This window comes from Lissotriton vulgaris, chromosome 1_1, assembly GCF_964263255.1.
Source record: "Lissotriton vulgaris chromosome 1_1, aLisVul1.2, whole genome shotgun sequence".
NCBI lineage: Eukaryota > Metazoa > Chordata > Amphibia > Caudata > Salamandridae > Lissotriton > Lissotriton vulgaris.
Window position 1 is genome coordinate 1,885,934,697 of NC_141685.1, and position 16,325 is coordinate 1,885,951,021.

Sequence of the window (16,325 nt, forward strand, 5' to 3'; positions counted from 1 at the left end):
AAATTTTTTGACTCACCAGGGATGAAAGGGTGAGTTACTTTATCAAGATTAAAAAAAAATGTAAACTCCACAAATAGAAGGAAGTGCTTCCTTTGCAGGGGCTCTTGGTCTCGAGATCGAACAAATTTGGGAGGAGGTTTTTGGAAGGAGGAATGTGTGCTTTGAATATGTCCCGAAATCACTGTTAATGTCAACACAGGGTGTTTTGTAAAATAGTTGGGTTGTTTGGAGTTACTCCTTCGCCGTTAGTAGGGTTAAGTCAACTGTTTTGAGGATGGCCAATATTAAGAAGCTAGAACAAATGAAGTACTTTTTAGATTTGCTTATAGCTGTAAACACACCATACTTTCACCATAATTTACAAGCCGTTTAAGAATTTTCATAGTTAAAGCCCTGCTCAATGATTTGAAAATGTGGGAGCAATCCCACAGCCTCAAGCTGAATGGCAGTAAAACTGAGGTCCTGGTCGTAGGGAAGCCCCTTTCCATCTGGTCCTCAGCGTGGTGGCCCCAGCCTTTGGGTCCCACACCGATTCCTAAGGAGGATGTCAATATTCTAGGAGTTTGGTTGGACCCCAAACTTTTCTTCGAGACCCACACTAGGAAGGTTACAGGGAAATGTTTTGGAATCCTCAAAAGGTTGAGAAAAACTCTAGATATTCTCTCCATTTCAGCCAGGAAAACCCTGGCCCACGCTCTTGTAACATCCCAGTTGGACTATGGAAATGCCGCCTATTTTGGAGCAATAACAAAAATGTCTCCATAAGCTACAACACATCCGGAATTCAGCAGCACGCCTAGTTCTCAACTTACCTAGGAGAGCTTCCTCTGTGAATGCCCTTGACTCCCTGCACTGGATGTCTATTAATAAAATAATTATTTTTAAAGCCCTGTACTTTTGCCATCGGACTCTGCAGGGCAAAGGACCCAGTTATTTCCATTATCTTCTTAATAATGGACAGACAGACTACAGCCGTGCCAATAATATACAGGACAACAATATTGTCCCTTGAATGTTTTTAGAACAAATGTTTTATTTTTGATTACCAACAAAAAAACTTTTTATTGTATCAATTATCGTGTATACAAGATATATGTGTTTAAATCTTTTTTTATCAAAATAATTAAAAATCCTTTTTAGATCAGTATTAATGTTTGTGTTATAGTTTTTGCATAATTTGATTTTTACAATATGGCCAGTGTTTTTTCTTTGAAAGTTGGCCTGGGTTGATACCTTCGTATTGTCTTAGTGCTTACCAGTTCATGTTCCATTTCTCATATTTTAATAGCATGTATACATTTAACGTGAGCTCTTTCTATTTCCTTTGTGTATTCTTTATTTGTTTTATGTGACTTATTACATCTTTCTTGTTAGATGGGGTAAAAACGTTCACGCTTGGGAGTTCCTTTCATGGTGCTAGCCAAGCAAAACATCCCTTTGGTGTACATTGAATTTCTTCTTGCTTATCAGTTAAAAAAAACAGCATCTGCATGTGTTAGGTAGATGTAACTGTGAAAATAAACGCTGGAGAATATGACAACTAGATCATTGGTTCCATCAGATGAATTTCTGGTGTTACTTTTTGCTCAAATAATGGGTAAATAGGGTGGCATTATGTACTAACACTCCCTAAATATTCACCTTGGCAATTGTGGAGCCGCGGATCAGAAGTGTAATGTCATTCCTGGTGTGAGAACCAGCCCATGATTCACTTACGAATCAAGTCAATATGATATAATATCTGGGTTGCATCTGAACTGTGGGCCTTTGCACAGTTCGCTGCGAGAAGGCGGTGAGTGGGGGGTGGGCGGGGGTCCTAAACCCATGGTATCACCTCTCATATGCATAGATGTGATGTTGCTTTTTAGGTTAGCGCTCTATCAGCCACAGCTATACATACATGTACGGGATCTTAATAGAAGAGTCAAGTATGGAAGTTACCCTTGGATGTTTATAAATGTTGTACATTTAAGAAAACAAATTCAATAAAGCGAATGAAAAGAGCCATTTGAAAACAACTTCTTGCTGTAGCTCGCCTCCTACTTGAACTTTCTAAGACTAGTAGTTTCGCCGCCTCCATGCCTGAGAGCGCGGCCACCTGCAGCACATTAACTGACTATACCAGACGACGTCCATTGAGAGTTAGTCTGCCCTGACGAACATCCGCCTCCCCGTGGGAGGCAGTGCACCCTGAGGACCAGGCACGCGCGCTCCATCCGCAGCCACGCGCTCTGTCTCGGTGGAGGCGCGCGCCCACATACGCGGCGCGTGCCCGGGAGCGTGCAGTGCCGGCCCCGACTCAGACAAGCCGCTGGGGCGCGCGAGGATCAGCGCACTCCCCCAAGCACTGAGACAGCAGCTGTCACCGCCGCCGAGGCCAGGCGCTTTGAGGAGAGGCGGCGGGCGAGCCCCGGGGCAAGCAGCGGGTCAGGCATCCATCCTTCCGCAGAGCGTCGAAGCAGGAGAGCGCGGAGCATCTCCAGAGCAAGGAGGCTGCCAACATCCACTCGATACAGTGAGTACAGTGCTGTCGGCGAATGCCGGCTGTCGGCGTTTCTCTGCCGGAGATTGTGCACCGGCTGCTGTTGCGGTCCCCTCCCTTGTGGGCATTTTCTCATCCTGAGATAGCATCCCTGAGAAAGACGCATCCTCTCTGCGGCAGCCGGGCATAGGTGTGTGAGGGGAGCCGGTAGGTGGGGACCTCCATCCCTGGTACTGAGAGGTAGCTCCCATCCCATTCGCCTCTTATTCATGTACCTATCTGTCTTCTCTGCGGGAGTAGCATCTTCCTGCCTTTTATGCGCTCTCTTCAGGAGAGTAATATGGAATCTCTCGTCAGCCTCGACCGTAAGTTATTGCACTTTAGCAGCACGCCTACGTTGCCGGGAGTGCCCCTGATATGTGCTTGGGGGTATTCCCGAGTCCTGCCACGGTGCCAGTTCTAGCATACTATTACTGGGCTGCAAGGGCGGACCTGCGTGCAATAAAACAACCGGGGCTCCCGGCGAAGCGGCGGTCAATGCAAATGCATTCACAACCCGGAGGGAGGTGATAATGACATTTATCCCTGTGCATGTGTGTAGATATGTTTCACACTTTGCACATCGATCCGACGCGCTCCAGTAATTTCCCAGCACAATAATTGATCCCAAACGTGCAGGCGCTGCTGGGCTGGAGAGCCCCTGGAGTGCCAAACCTGAATTTACAGATACTGCTGTTTGGCCACAGGCCATCGAACGGCTTTCTAACTTGATTGGACGTGGTGTAAGGTGGGGTAATCCGATCGAGTGCATATTGTGTGGTTGTACACTGGCTCTGGAAACCTGAAGCCCTGTGAAGGGCGGCTTATGGTGCCAGGCGAGGTGTTCCTTCTTGAGATGAAATGTGTGCGTGTGTGTTAATCCTACAGGTGAAGGAACCACTTGTTCCAATTTTCTGAGACTGTCCTAATTACTGTCTCTTTACATCTGGTCACACACACACACATCTGTTGGAGGAAAAAACTATTATCGCTTAATAAGGATTTTCAACATGGAAAGAAGCGCCTGGGATCTATCCACTTTTCAGTGTGAACAATTTAATATCGCACTCTCTGTCAACGGGGGGGGGGGGGGGGGGCGAGGGGGGGTTGTACTACTGCGTATGGAGAGCAGCAATATATTGATACTTCAATATCATGGAACAAAATATTGAAGCCCAAGATATCGAAAAATAAGTGTATATAGAGGAAGTACACATTTACTATTCCTACCTCTAAATCGAAGTACTAAATCTAAGTACCATGACATTATATATCATCAAGGTACTTATGAGAGTTAGGTATAGAAATTCTGAACATACCTTTTTGATATTTTGGGCTTCAATATTTTAGTCCTCTATATTGTTCCACTTTATTAAGTGCCCACAATATTTACTATTTGATCTTCCGGATCCACACTGTCGTCATGGACAGAAGGTTCCAGACGTGGGCTTCCCTTTTTATAAATCGACACTTTCAGGTGTGTTAGTCCAATAGCATCAGCTGAAATCAACCAAGAACACATAGAGCTGAAGAGTCTCTCTGCTGCATAGTCAACATCTGGTAACCTTACAGGAATATTACATATATAACAAACATTCCAGTTATATAACCTCCTCAGTGGACTCATTTTCCATCATTTTAGGCTGCTTCAAAGTGGTTCCAGGTCGCTGCTTTCTCGCTACATTTCCGATATACCTGCCAGGCAGTGTTATGCTAAAGTTATAGTGCAAACATATGTTCCAAAATTGTTGCGAGATTCAAGAGAAATGAGTTCTAATGCTAAATGTCATTCTCCTGTTTTGACAATATTTTGCATATGGGTCGGTACCGTTGAGGTTTCTACTGTGCACTACAGCAGCCGTGTTTGAGATCTTCATACTTTTAAACATATGCAAATATCCAGGTGAAACACATTACTTATTTTTTTTCTCAAATTTTTATATAGCGCAAACTTGAGCCGAATCGGGTATCAGAGCGCTTTACATAGCACCAGTTGCATTACATGAGGACACATTCATTTTTGTTAGGTAGGGAAGATTAAGTGATTTGCCCAGAATCACAGGATGTTCAGCTGTCATTGCCAAGACTCGAACCCAGATCCCCTGATTCGAAGGTGACAGCCCTAGCCCTAGCCCTTAGCCAACTCCTCTCCCCATAGGTAAAGTGGTTGATCCTATTCTGAGACCGTCCTTTAATTTGACAAGTGGGGAAATAGATTAAAATGTGTTGCTCTCATTTTACAGCTAACAACGAGTAAGATACAGACTTTTTCATATTCAGCCACAATGGTAGGAAAGCAGCGCCCAATGCTGCTCTGTGATTTAGATTCCTGCCGGGTTCATCCTTGAGGAAATGTTTACCCACGCACCTGCATGAAATATGGGAGTGATCGGGAGCCCTTTCTCATTTAAAATGCAATCCTAGACCCCCTGTTTGTATGTTTATATCAGTGTGCATTCTGTGTGAGGAAGTATTACACAATATTTGTGCATGACTAGAAAGAATGATGCGCGTGTTGTGTGTCAGCTTTCCTGTGTGTATGCTGACTTGTAAAAGTGCCAAGAAACGAATTGATTTGAAATGAGAAGACATAGGCCCTGTCACTCCGATGCTCAGTAGGTGCCATTGCAGATAGGATTGCTTGAGTGACGTGGGAACTGACACAAGACGTAGTCATTCGAGTGAGACTCCAATGTCACTTCACGCCTATGAAGAAGTCTGGCAAACAAGTCATTCACAAAAATGGAGACTGATCTATTTCCAGTGCTGCATTTAAACTGTGAGCACCGATTGTAAATAAAGACTGTGTTACTGGGCATATGGTTTCTGATCATCTTGATTGAATGTACCTCAACTGATGAATGAGAAATGTTACCACAAAAGTTAATAAAGCTGATGCTGGCTAGAGAAGCATCTTTGTAATACTGTGTAGTCGATTGTACCTACATATTCTATTCAAAGTCAGCTGTATTTCCAACCATACAAGTTATAGCGTGTTTTGATTAAAGAAGTACATTTGAGGTCTGCACTGACGAAGAATGAGCTGTAAATACCTGTATACGTACGACAATGACAGTGTTCGTACCTGCAATGCCTAGCAACATGGGGCGGTCCTGTATCCTTGCGGCAAACTAGCACATTGTGCTTGTATTCTTAGCACACAATATATTTTGTCCTAGGGTAGTTACCATGCACAAATAAATGCTTGGTATGCAGATTCCGTCCCCATATGATCCAGACCTTAGCTGTCAGCCTAGCTGTCTTCATTTATGCAGTCATTTCAGGATCTGCTCCACCGTAATGTGCAGACTGCACAAAGGCCAGGAGCCAGGATGTGTCTTTTTGACAGGTCATTACCCTCCCTCCCCCACTCCCTCTCACACACTGCAGCATCCTCTGTTGCCTAGAGACCAACAGCAACTTTCATTTGCACACTGATTAACCATGGCATTAGTCAATATCTGCTTTTGTACTGGATCACATATAGCAACACAGTGAATCCGGGGTTCATTGGTTTTATCCATATGGCCTCTTTGTTAAATGATCGTGTTAATTAGAACTGGAACGCAAGCAGTTCTTCTGTTACTCCAGTGTACTGGAATTTTCGGTGTATTTCCACTCTAGAATATAGCCACCTATAGTGTATCCAAATGTAATTGACTCTTAATTTTTTTCCAAGTGTGTGATACATTCTTCTTAACTGGTGTATTCTTTTTCTCCTTACTGTTCGATGCTAGCAGTGTATTTTGATTATATTCCTGTAACAAAAGCCATATCATTCCTCTGCTATGCTTAACGATTTGGCTGATCCCATATACATAAAAATGCCAGTTTATTTCAAAACTTCAAAATCCTGAGATCCTATTGGAAAGGATTGTTTCCACTTAAATTGATGCTTTCTTTGAGTCCCACAGCACTCTATATCCCGCGCATGCAGACACCCGTTGTGCGTGAGGAATATTGTGGTTGCCCATTTTAATGATCTGAGATGGACGATGAATGAGAGTGACTTCGAGCCCTCATCCAGTTGGATGTGTTGGTGACCTTTAACACTTTCGACCTTGATAATATTTGCACCCATCTCCCGAAATTTGGACTAAAAGGTAAGTCCTAAAATGGATCTTGCTCTTTATGGCATCTCTAGCCTAGGTGGTCTCCCTTAACCATTACTGTGCAAAACTATCACCTTTTTTTTTTACAGAATTCTCTTTGAATCCAAAATTGGGAAATCCTGTAAGAAATCTTGATGTGGGAATGTCTAACTATGCCAATGTCACTCACTGGGTGTTCAGACAGACCCCGAAATTGATACCTATAGTGAGAGTTACTTTGTGCCTTTCCCCAATCAATAACTGACATGCTTCCAATTCTATGTAGATTAATCCACAAAAAGTGGGAATTCTGCTGGTGGTATCCCTAAAGTGAAGCCCGGCCTGCAGATTGATGCACTTCTGTACTGGGAGAGTCCACAAAATGCACAATTTGTTAAAGAACCTGCCTGTCTGTCCTCTTTGGTGCTAAGCTCTCCAGAGGTCTACAGGTGGCAGCCACTTTGAAGATGGTTTTTTCCAACTGCAGTCCTTGAAACTGAAAAATGACATTCCTGCCTAGTAGAGCCGGCCCAATGGCTCAGCACGAACAGTTTCAAATTTATTTGCAATAAAACTGAATTTCTGTGCTGCTCCTCTGGTAAAATACAGTATCCACTGCTGTGTTATTTTTGGCCGTGGCCATGGCCAAAGGACACTAGCCCAAGTTGTGCAAAATTGGTTCGCAATTTAAAAGTGCTGATTGATGACAGACGCTCTATGGAGGCGCATGTCAACAGAACAGTGTCTATATGTCAGGGGCTGTTGAGGAACTTGAGGAAAATTGTCCCCTTGTTACCTCATCCTGCCAGGAAACTGGTAGTACAAGGCACAATCTTGAGCAGGTTAGACTACTGCAAACCCCTTTTATTAGGAACACCAGACTACCTGTTCAAATGACTTCAAAGGCAACCAGTGCTTACTGCCAAATTAGTCTTGAATAAAACCAAGTTCGACTATGTGACTGAAAACCTGAAATAACTTCACTGGTAACCGGTTAGGCAGAGATGTATTTTTAAGATCATGTGCCTAATTCACAAAGCTCTCAATGGGCATGGACCCAAGCTTCTAGAGGAAAAACTCTATTATAGACCCTCAAGATCTTTAAGCTCTTCCACTGCAAACCTGGTTTCTGTGCCCAGTTTTAAAAAGTCCAGATTTGGCAGATCCTTTCAAGTCAAGGCTGCACAAACATGGAATAGCCTCTAGAATTCTTTGTGAGCAAATCCAAATTTGTTGTTTTTTAGAAAAGGTCTGAAAACATTACTTTTCTCTGGATAGGTGAGATACATATCCTTTCCCTTGTCTATATTTCCTCTGCATTTGAGATTTTCTGTACTCTTTTATTAATAATTTACTACCAAGATTCCCCATGGGTGAATGTTTGCACTTTATAAATGCTTTATATATATATATATATATATATATATATATCGTAGAGACACGCTTGTTTTTTGACACGAAGGTAGACGGCACTCTGAGCTGTGATTTAAAAGTAATTTATTGGCAGACCCCCCTGCCCCCAAAGCAACAGACGTGTTTCGCCGTCAAGGCTTCCTCAGTGTCAACCAGTGCATGGAAAGAGACACCATTTTATCTCCACCCCATTCTAATCATAGAAAGTGGACTGAAGCGCCGAGTTCTTAATAGCAGCCATCTTACAATGTGTTTTGTTATAAAACATCAAAAAACAAACATTACAGTAATAGTGCAAGCAGAATGGTGTCAGTAAAGTGCTTGTGCAGTTAAAAACAATGTAGTACACAGACATAAAATCATTATGCATTTCATTGCTTTGCAAATCACATCGCATTCGTTTTAAAAGGGGAATTCTACATTTGAATTGAGACACAAATACATCTATTTACAATATTAAGCAAGTAAATTTTACATGTATCATATGACCATAAATAAGTTAATATTACAACTTTATATGATGTAGGATATAATCTTAAATAGTAGTCTCAATTCGAAGCGATAATAAAATATTTGATCAATGGTTATAAAGATCTTTCCCCTTTTCCCCGAGATTTTCTTGGATGTTGATATGTAGTTGTTATGCCGCCCTGTATGGGCATTTATGGTTGTGTTCCTTAAGTATATTTTTTTCATTTCATTCATTTATTTATACCCCCTCTTTGTTGGTCTCGCCCTGAATGGGCAAAGATGTCAACATGATCTTGTATTGAAGTCCAACAGTTTCGGGAGAGTCGGAGTTGATGGGATGTTATCATTTTCTAAAGACATTCTACATTTTAATTAAAGTGCATTATTAAGGTTGTAACTCGAGAACCCCATTACTTATATCCAGACCCTAGATCACTCGAGGTGTGCCCAAAGTTCCTCATCATTATTTAACCCCCTAGGTTGCATGCTCTGGAGATCAATAATGTATTTAGACTCTAGTGCCCTTAATGCTCTGATTTTATCTCCACCTCGTTCTTTTCTCTCTAGTTGATCTATGAGGAAAAAAGTCAATAGATCTCTATTGCTATTGTGGTGGGTTTCGAAGTGGCGTGCCACAGGGTAGTTTTTATCTCTGTTCGTTATGGCACGCATGTGCTCTAGGATACGTTTTTTTGCCGGGTTGATGGTACTCCCGATGTATCTCTTAGAGCAAGGGCACACCAGACAGTAAATTACAAATTCTGAATTACAATTCAGAAATTTAGTAATATTTCTGGTAGGTCGTGGGTCATTGGGTCTCCCCTCGTATTTGGTCCGCTTTTTGCTGTGTTTGCAAGCCTTGCAATGCATGCAAGGAAAGAAACCAGGAATAGATTTAATTTTAGATGATTTAGGGGGTTCCTCAAAGTGGCTTCTAGTCAGGTGGACACTTAGGGACTGACACCGTCTATAAGTTACAGATGGTTTCGGGGGTAACTTGTTTTTTAAGACTATATCCGTCTTAAGGATGTGCCAGTTGTTGTTCAAAATTTGGACCAACTCGTTAGACCTCATATTATAGGTTGTAATCATTCTTGTCACTGTCTCGTATTCAGTTACTTTCTTTTTGTTCTTTGGGAGATCCCTCCTATCTGTGAGTTCTACTCTATCCGAAGCATCTCTTAAAGATGCTTTGGAGTACCCTCTGTCTCGAAAACACATTACAGCTGCCTCTCTTGCTTCTGAAAAATCGCTATGGTCTGAGCAATTTCTCTTGAGGCGGAGCAATTCACCAAATTCACCAAAAGGAATGGGAATATATATATATTCACTTGAAAAACCATAGGTTTCAGGCCTTATAAAGTTAGGAATTAGCATTTAAAAAACCATTGAAATTGCTCCTATATAGTTAGTTGTACCAACTATATTTTGCACACCCGCAATCCACTGCTGATGATGTCACATATTACATCATTCCTGACATGGTCAGTGACATCACTGATGACATCACTGATGACATCTCATTTGACATCACAGATGACATCTCATTTGACATCACTGATGACATCATCCAGTGACTGTGTGTTTCTGTAAAGTTTAAATATGTTTTACATATTTAAGAATGAGTGGATGTATAAGTGTCTGGATGAAGGATTTAGTAGGTGCGTGACTGACTGTGTGAGGGATTAAATGTGTCTTACTAAATGCATGGGTTAGTGATTAAACTGTCTGAATGTGTGCATCAGTATGTCTGTTGTGTAAGCTGCTGCATGTGTTGATCAGTAGCTATATGAGTGGCTATATGGGTTATTGATTGGTTGCCCAAGTATTTGAATGGGAGACTGAGTGTGTGTGTGGGTGGCTGGGAGGTGTGTGACTCTGTGCATAGATGTGTGAGCAGTTGATTCACTAGGTATATAAGATCAAGAGTGCATGTGAAACAGCTATATGGGCGGTTGACTGTGTGCATGGGTGTGTTGGTGAGTGAATGGATATCTCAGTGCTACATGTCCAAGTAAGTACATATGTAAAACACAGTGCATGTGAGAGTTGGAATATTTACATTACTATACATGAGAGCCAGTGAATGTGCGAGTGGCTGTATGGATCATTGTGTACTTGTATCAGTGATTGTATAAGAGAGTAAGTATGTGTTAGTATATGTTTGAATAAGTAAGGTGTTGTGTGTATAACTGTATAGTTGAGGAAATGGAAGTGTGATTGATTCTTTGCATGACTGACTAGGTGTGTGAGTAACTCCATGGATGAGTGGCAGTGTGTGAGTTTCTGTATAGGTGTATGAGTGCATATGATAGTGTTGTATTGATAAGTGACTGTATGTATGAGTGATTCTATGGGTGAATGAGTGAATGTGTGTGTAGACCTAGGAATCAGTGAGTGCGTATGTAGTAACTGGTATTGGTGTGTCAATGGTTTCAAGAATGGTATTCTGTATTTAACACTGGGTGTATCAAAGGCTATATTAGAGTGTGAGGAGGTGCATCGTATTATCACATGAATGATATCATCAGTGATGTGATCATTGATGTCAAATGAGATGTCATCAGTGATGTCATCAGTGATGTAATTTGAGATGTCATCTGTGATGTCATCAGTGATGTTACTGACCATGTCATGAATGATGTAATATGTGACATCATCAGCAGTGGATTGCGGGTGCACGAAATATAGTTAGTACAACTAACTATATAGGAGAAATTCAATGGTTTTTTAAATGCTAATTCCTAACTATATAAGTCCTGAAACCTATGGTTTTTTAAGTGAATTTGCAAGGTTTTTAAAATGCTAATTCCTAACTATATAAGGCCTGAAACCTATGGTTTTTAAAGTGAATTTGCAAGGTTTTTTAAATGATAATTCCTAACTATATAAGGCCTGAAACCTATGGTTTTTTCAGTGAATTTGCAAGGTTTTTAAAATGCTAATTCCTAACTATATCAGGCGTGAAACCTATTTTTTTTTCCAATAAATTTCAAAGGTTTTGTAAATGCTAATTCTATTAGCGGATAACGTTTATATATGTTATTATCCTTCTGGGACCACCTGAGCAGCCATCTTGTTTCTCAGGAGAAGTGAGGCACCAGAGAGCACAAAACAAGAGTGGAAAATGCGAAAAGGGGGCAGGGTAGAGACCTCCTGACCCCCTAGCCCTTCTCAGGGGGTCCCAGAAGGACCCCCAAGTGCAAAAAAAATTATTATTATTTTTTAAATCGCGGGGTACGCGCACGGTATGCGTACCATACGCATACGGCGTGCGTACCGCTCGATTTTTTGGGGGGGATTTTTTATTTTGCCCTTGGGAGTCCTTCTGGGAACCCCTGAGAAGGGCTAGAGGGTTGGGGGTCTCTACCCTGCCCCCTTTTCGTGTTTTCCCCTCTCGTTTTGGGCTCTCTTGTGCCGCAGTTCTCCTGAAAAACAAGATGGTGGGCAACACTTCCTGGTTTGGACAGTTTGGAATGTTGACAGTCAACTGCCAGCCAACCAGAAACTTGCTCGCGCACGTAAGGGTACGAGCACGTACGCGTATGGTGAGCATACGGTGAGCGCATATAGATATATAATTTGCTCAAATTCAATGTTCTCAACAACTACTGGAGGAATTTTCAATAAATATAGAAAAGGCACTACTGCATACCTGTCCCTACCATTTTGCCAAGTTTGGTGTAATTCCGTTCAGCCGTTCGGGCTGTAGCCGTGTCTAAAGGTCCCATAGAAAATGCCATTTGAAAAATTTCAAATTCCATTTTCTCAAAAACTACTGGAGGGATTTTAACCAAACATAGCAAAGGCACATGTGCGTACCAGGCCCTACCATTTTGCCAAGTGTGGTGTAATTCCATTCAGCCGTTCGGGCTGTAGCCGTGTCTAAAGGTCCCTATGGAAATGAACATGGGAAAAACACGTTGTGGGACCCCTCTTTCGGCCCCCGCTTGACGAATCCACCCGAGACTTTCAGAGAAGGAGCGGAGCGGTGCTGGCCAAAATTCTGGAAAATTACACGCAGATTCCTCAATCGGCGCCAAAGTTATTCCCAATAGAATGTTGAGCGCATATAGATATATAATTTGCTCAAATTCAATTTTCCCAACAACTACTGGAGGGATTTTCACCAAATAAAGAAAAGGCACTACTGCATACCTGTCCCTACCATTTTGCCAAGTTTGGTGTAATTCCGTTCAGCCGTTCGGGCTGTAGCCGTGTCTAAATGTCCCTATGAAAATTAACATGGGGAAAACACGTTTTGGGACCCCCCTTTTTGCTCGGCCCCCGCTTGATGAATCCCCCTGAAACTATCAGGGAAGGAGCGGAGAGTAGATGAGCAAATTTAAGAAAAATTACACGCAGATTCCTCAATCTGCGTCAAAGTTATTCCCAATAGAATGTTGCAGATTTCCTATGGTAACTAGGTCCTAACTATATATACCTACTGGCGACCGCCAGTAGGTAATATATATATAGTTTAGAAGCATTTAGCGGTGCAGCGAGTGCCCTCTCCATGGACGCTCACAAATCCTGTCTTAAGAGGTCAGGCTGCTCTCAGTACACATGGCAGCACCCAGCAGGCACAGGCTCACGCCCTCAAGCGCTGCTGGCAGCATTTACCAGCCATCGGAGATGCTCTGAATCCGCAAAGACTAGGTAACTGACACTTCTGCACATGGGGGGGGGTTTGAACCTCCACCTCCTGACCAAAGAACAGCGAGGGTGCAGCGTCTCCTGTGGTGTCCTTCATGGTCCTCGGGGAAATCAGTCAGAAGCAGGTCTTGGTGTGCGTGCTCGACCCTCTCTTCACACCCACAATCTTCTTTCCGGGCATCGACCTGAAATTCTGACAATGTTATTACTGGCAGCTCCTTCTGGCATACCGGGTTGCTGCTGTACTTACCCGCCTAGGCGCAGACTCCTCAGGTGTGAACGCCACACCACCGCAGTTCCTTGCGGCATACAGGGTCATCGACTATGGTAACAAGTGTCAAAGGTCTGGCAACAGTTTAATGAAGGCCCCCTCAAGAATTCAATGTCACTGCAGTGAGCCGTTGCAGGCCTAGCACTTTCTGAGCTGTGCTCACCATGGCTCAGGCCATTGCTACCTTCCCCTGACAAATTGGGGTTGCCAGATCGCTCCTGTAAATGAACATCGACCCGATCAGTGCCCAGACGTTTCCTCACACCTCACTGAGGGAGTCCTCTCTGTTGCGCTCCCCGCTGGACCTCGCTCCCTCCACGGATTCCCACTTCCTCATAGGGCACACTGATGTTGGTAAACAGACAGGCATTGGCGCATTAGGCTCCAGGACAGGTGATCTTGGTTTTCTTGGGTGACGTCCCCTCACCGAGCAGGGAGACCAGCATGCCTTTGCACCAGTCCTGATCAGGCAGAAGTCTTGTAGAGTTTCATCTTCTCACACAGCCCGTCTGGCTCTTTGGCAGATGACAAATCCTGGGGTTCTCAACCACCCCTTCTTATACTCCATTTCCATACACAAAATGCGATTTGGGGTCTGAGTCTTTGAAGTTTTAGGTTGGGGTCTGTTTCATTTGAATTGTACACTTTTCTGTCTCTTCTTTCCTCTTGAAAGGCTGCCTATCACAACAGGAAAGACTCCAAAGAAGATTGTCCCAAAACACAGACCATGGGAGTGACTAGAGTTCACACCTGAATGTCAATGATAGTGAAATGTGCCCCAAAAGGTTAATATAGGACTCCCAGACCGACTATTTTTGATTCCCTTATCAGCCCCACCTCCATCATGAGGTGTGTCCAGTCCCCTTCCTTGTGATCTATCATTGAATCAAAGAGCATCCTTTTGAAGTGTGAAGGGAGAATCTATCTCTCCGTTCTCCTGTGTCCCACCCAGCTCACAGGAATGCATCAATATACAAGTCTGTTAGGGGGAATACTCTACTCCTCATGTCTTCACCAGGCAGGTCTGAGCTTCCCAAAATGGAACCCAGGGTCCTCCATATATTGTACTACTGCAGACTTTCTTAAACACAGTGACCTACACAGCACATGTACTGTCCAGTACTGTCACCTCCATGTATTGTGCCACCCTAAGTGCACATATATCCAGCACAAACAATAACTGTGTGCACACTGCAAAGTACTGTATCCTTTCTGTATTGTGCCATGGTGTGCTATTTGCAAATGCACACACGGCCAACACACACACTCACGATGTGGGCAGTGCATAACAGTTCACCCTTCATTTATTGTACTTCACACAAGCATGCATATAACTAGCACATGCTTGGATTGCGCACACACTGCACAGCACTACATCACTTATGTAATGTATTCCTTGCAGGCATACATACACTGAGTACATGCACTATCCATTCATGTACTGGAGAAGTGTGGCTCAATGATTAGAGCGTCAGCCCCTGATGCAGAGGTCTAGCCCGGGACCAGGGTTCAATTCCCCGCCTCGGCGGGTCTTGGGCTCAAAATCCCACGGACCTGATAATTCTCGCCTCGGTGCCTATTCCAATCATGGAGTCCCACTCTGCAACTCTGGGCAATAGCTTGCTTAATCTCCACAACGGCCTCCACAACGCTAAGGATGCCCGGCCTCCATCTTGGGGGTGCCCAGGAGTGGATGCCTCACAGGGAAAGCCAGGATGGGTTCCACAGCGGTATTCATACAAGCGCCTTGAGACATTTGTGGGTGAGTAGTGCGCTATACAAGTATCAATTTACATATATCAATTTACTGCACAATACTGCTCTACCGCTGTACTGTGCCTTTCCAGGCACACATACATCCAGCGCAGAGTAAAAACTTCTGCTCTACAAAGCACTCTATATCTACCTCATGTAGACCAGGGGCCAGTTAAGCACACATAGGCTCCACTTTAAGAAGGTAAGTGAGCCTGTAGGCCTGTCTCCAGTGACACAAGATATAAAGGTCCTGTTCACATCTACTGATAACTACACTGTATGCTGCCATCACTGCCCTCGTGCTGCTTAGCTGTTGGTGAAGGCAATAACCTTCTACCGCTATGAGGGTAGCACTTTGGGTGCTCCTTCTGGTTCAACAAGTTCGCAATCTCCGAGACAGGCCTATCTCATGGCACACGCCCTTGATCCGTGTTTACCTGTGAAAAAAAAATCAGCATTAAGGATCCAGACAACAGTACTGTTGGACACTCTGGCCAGGGGTGCACATCTGTTACCATGCAGAGGACTTTTATGCCCACCAGCAGGTAATTCACCACTTGTGTGACATACAAAGGAACAATATTAATGTAGCATACTGTTTCCATGCATATCACATATAAGAATGTATACACTGGATTCAGTCTTGGTGACACTAGACATCTTTGTTAACCCGTTTAGCGCGTCGAACATTCCGCCCCAGTGCGGACGTTCGATCGCGCTAACGGGATTCGGACGTCCAACGGTCGTGCGCAGCACTAGCGAGGTAGTGCACACGACGACCGTTGGACGTTCGCAGCACTTAAAGGGTTAAGGGCACTTATCCCATATTTACCAAAAAGTTTAGTTGTGTTATGTTAAGCTAATTTGTAGAGTGCACATACACCAAATGCTTTTTGGTGCTAAACTGATGGGTAAATGTACAATCTGTTAAGTGAGAAATGCCAGTTAAAAAATCATGGGGCATATTTGAATGGGCGTAGTGCCACCGGAGTGTCACTTTTTTGTGATGTTCTAGTGGCGCTGTGCCCTACTCCATATTTACAATGCAACGCTAAGCAACTTTGTGTGGCTTATCGCCATCTTGTAAATATGGTCCTCATCGACGCAGTTTTCTGCAGCAAAGTGGCATGCAATGGGTGTTGCTGTG

At 43.4% G+C, this 16,325-nt stretch overlaps 1 protein-coding gene across 14 annotated transcripts in view; it reads left to right on the forward strand.

Moving 5' to 3' along the window:
- Positions 1–2,279: 2,279 nt before the first annotated feature.
- The window catches only part of NRCAM (neuronal cell adhesion molecule), a 967,670-nt gene continuing 953,624 nt past the window's right edge, over positions 2,280–16,325 (forward strand). For 13 of the 14 annotated variants that reach the window (XM_086919434.1, XM_086919444.1, XM_086919456.1 and 10 more), the window contains exon 1: positions 2,281–2,515. The gene's annotated coding sequence lies outside the window, so the exon portion shown is untranslated. Of the gene's footprint in view, positions 2,516–16,325 lie in introns of all 14 variants that reach the window. The other variant, XM_086919453.1, reaches the window with a different exon arrangement.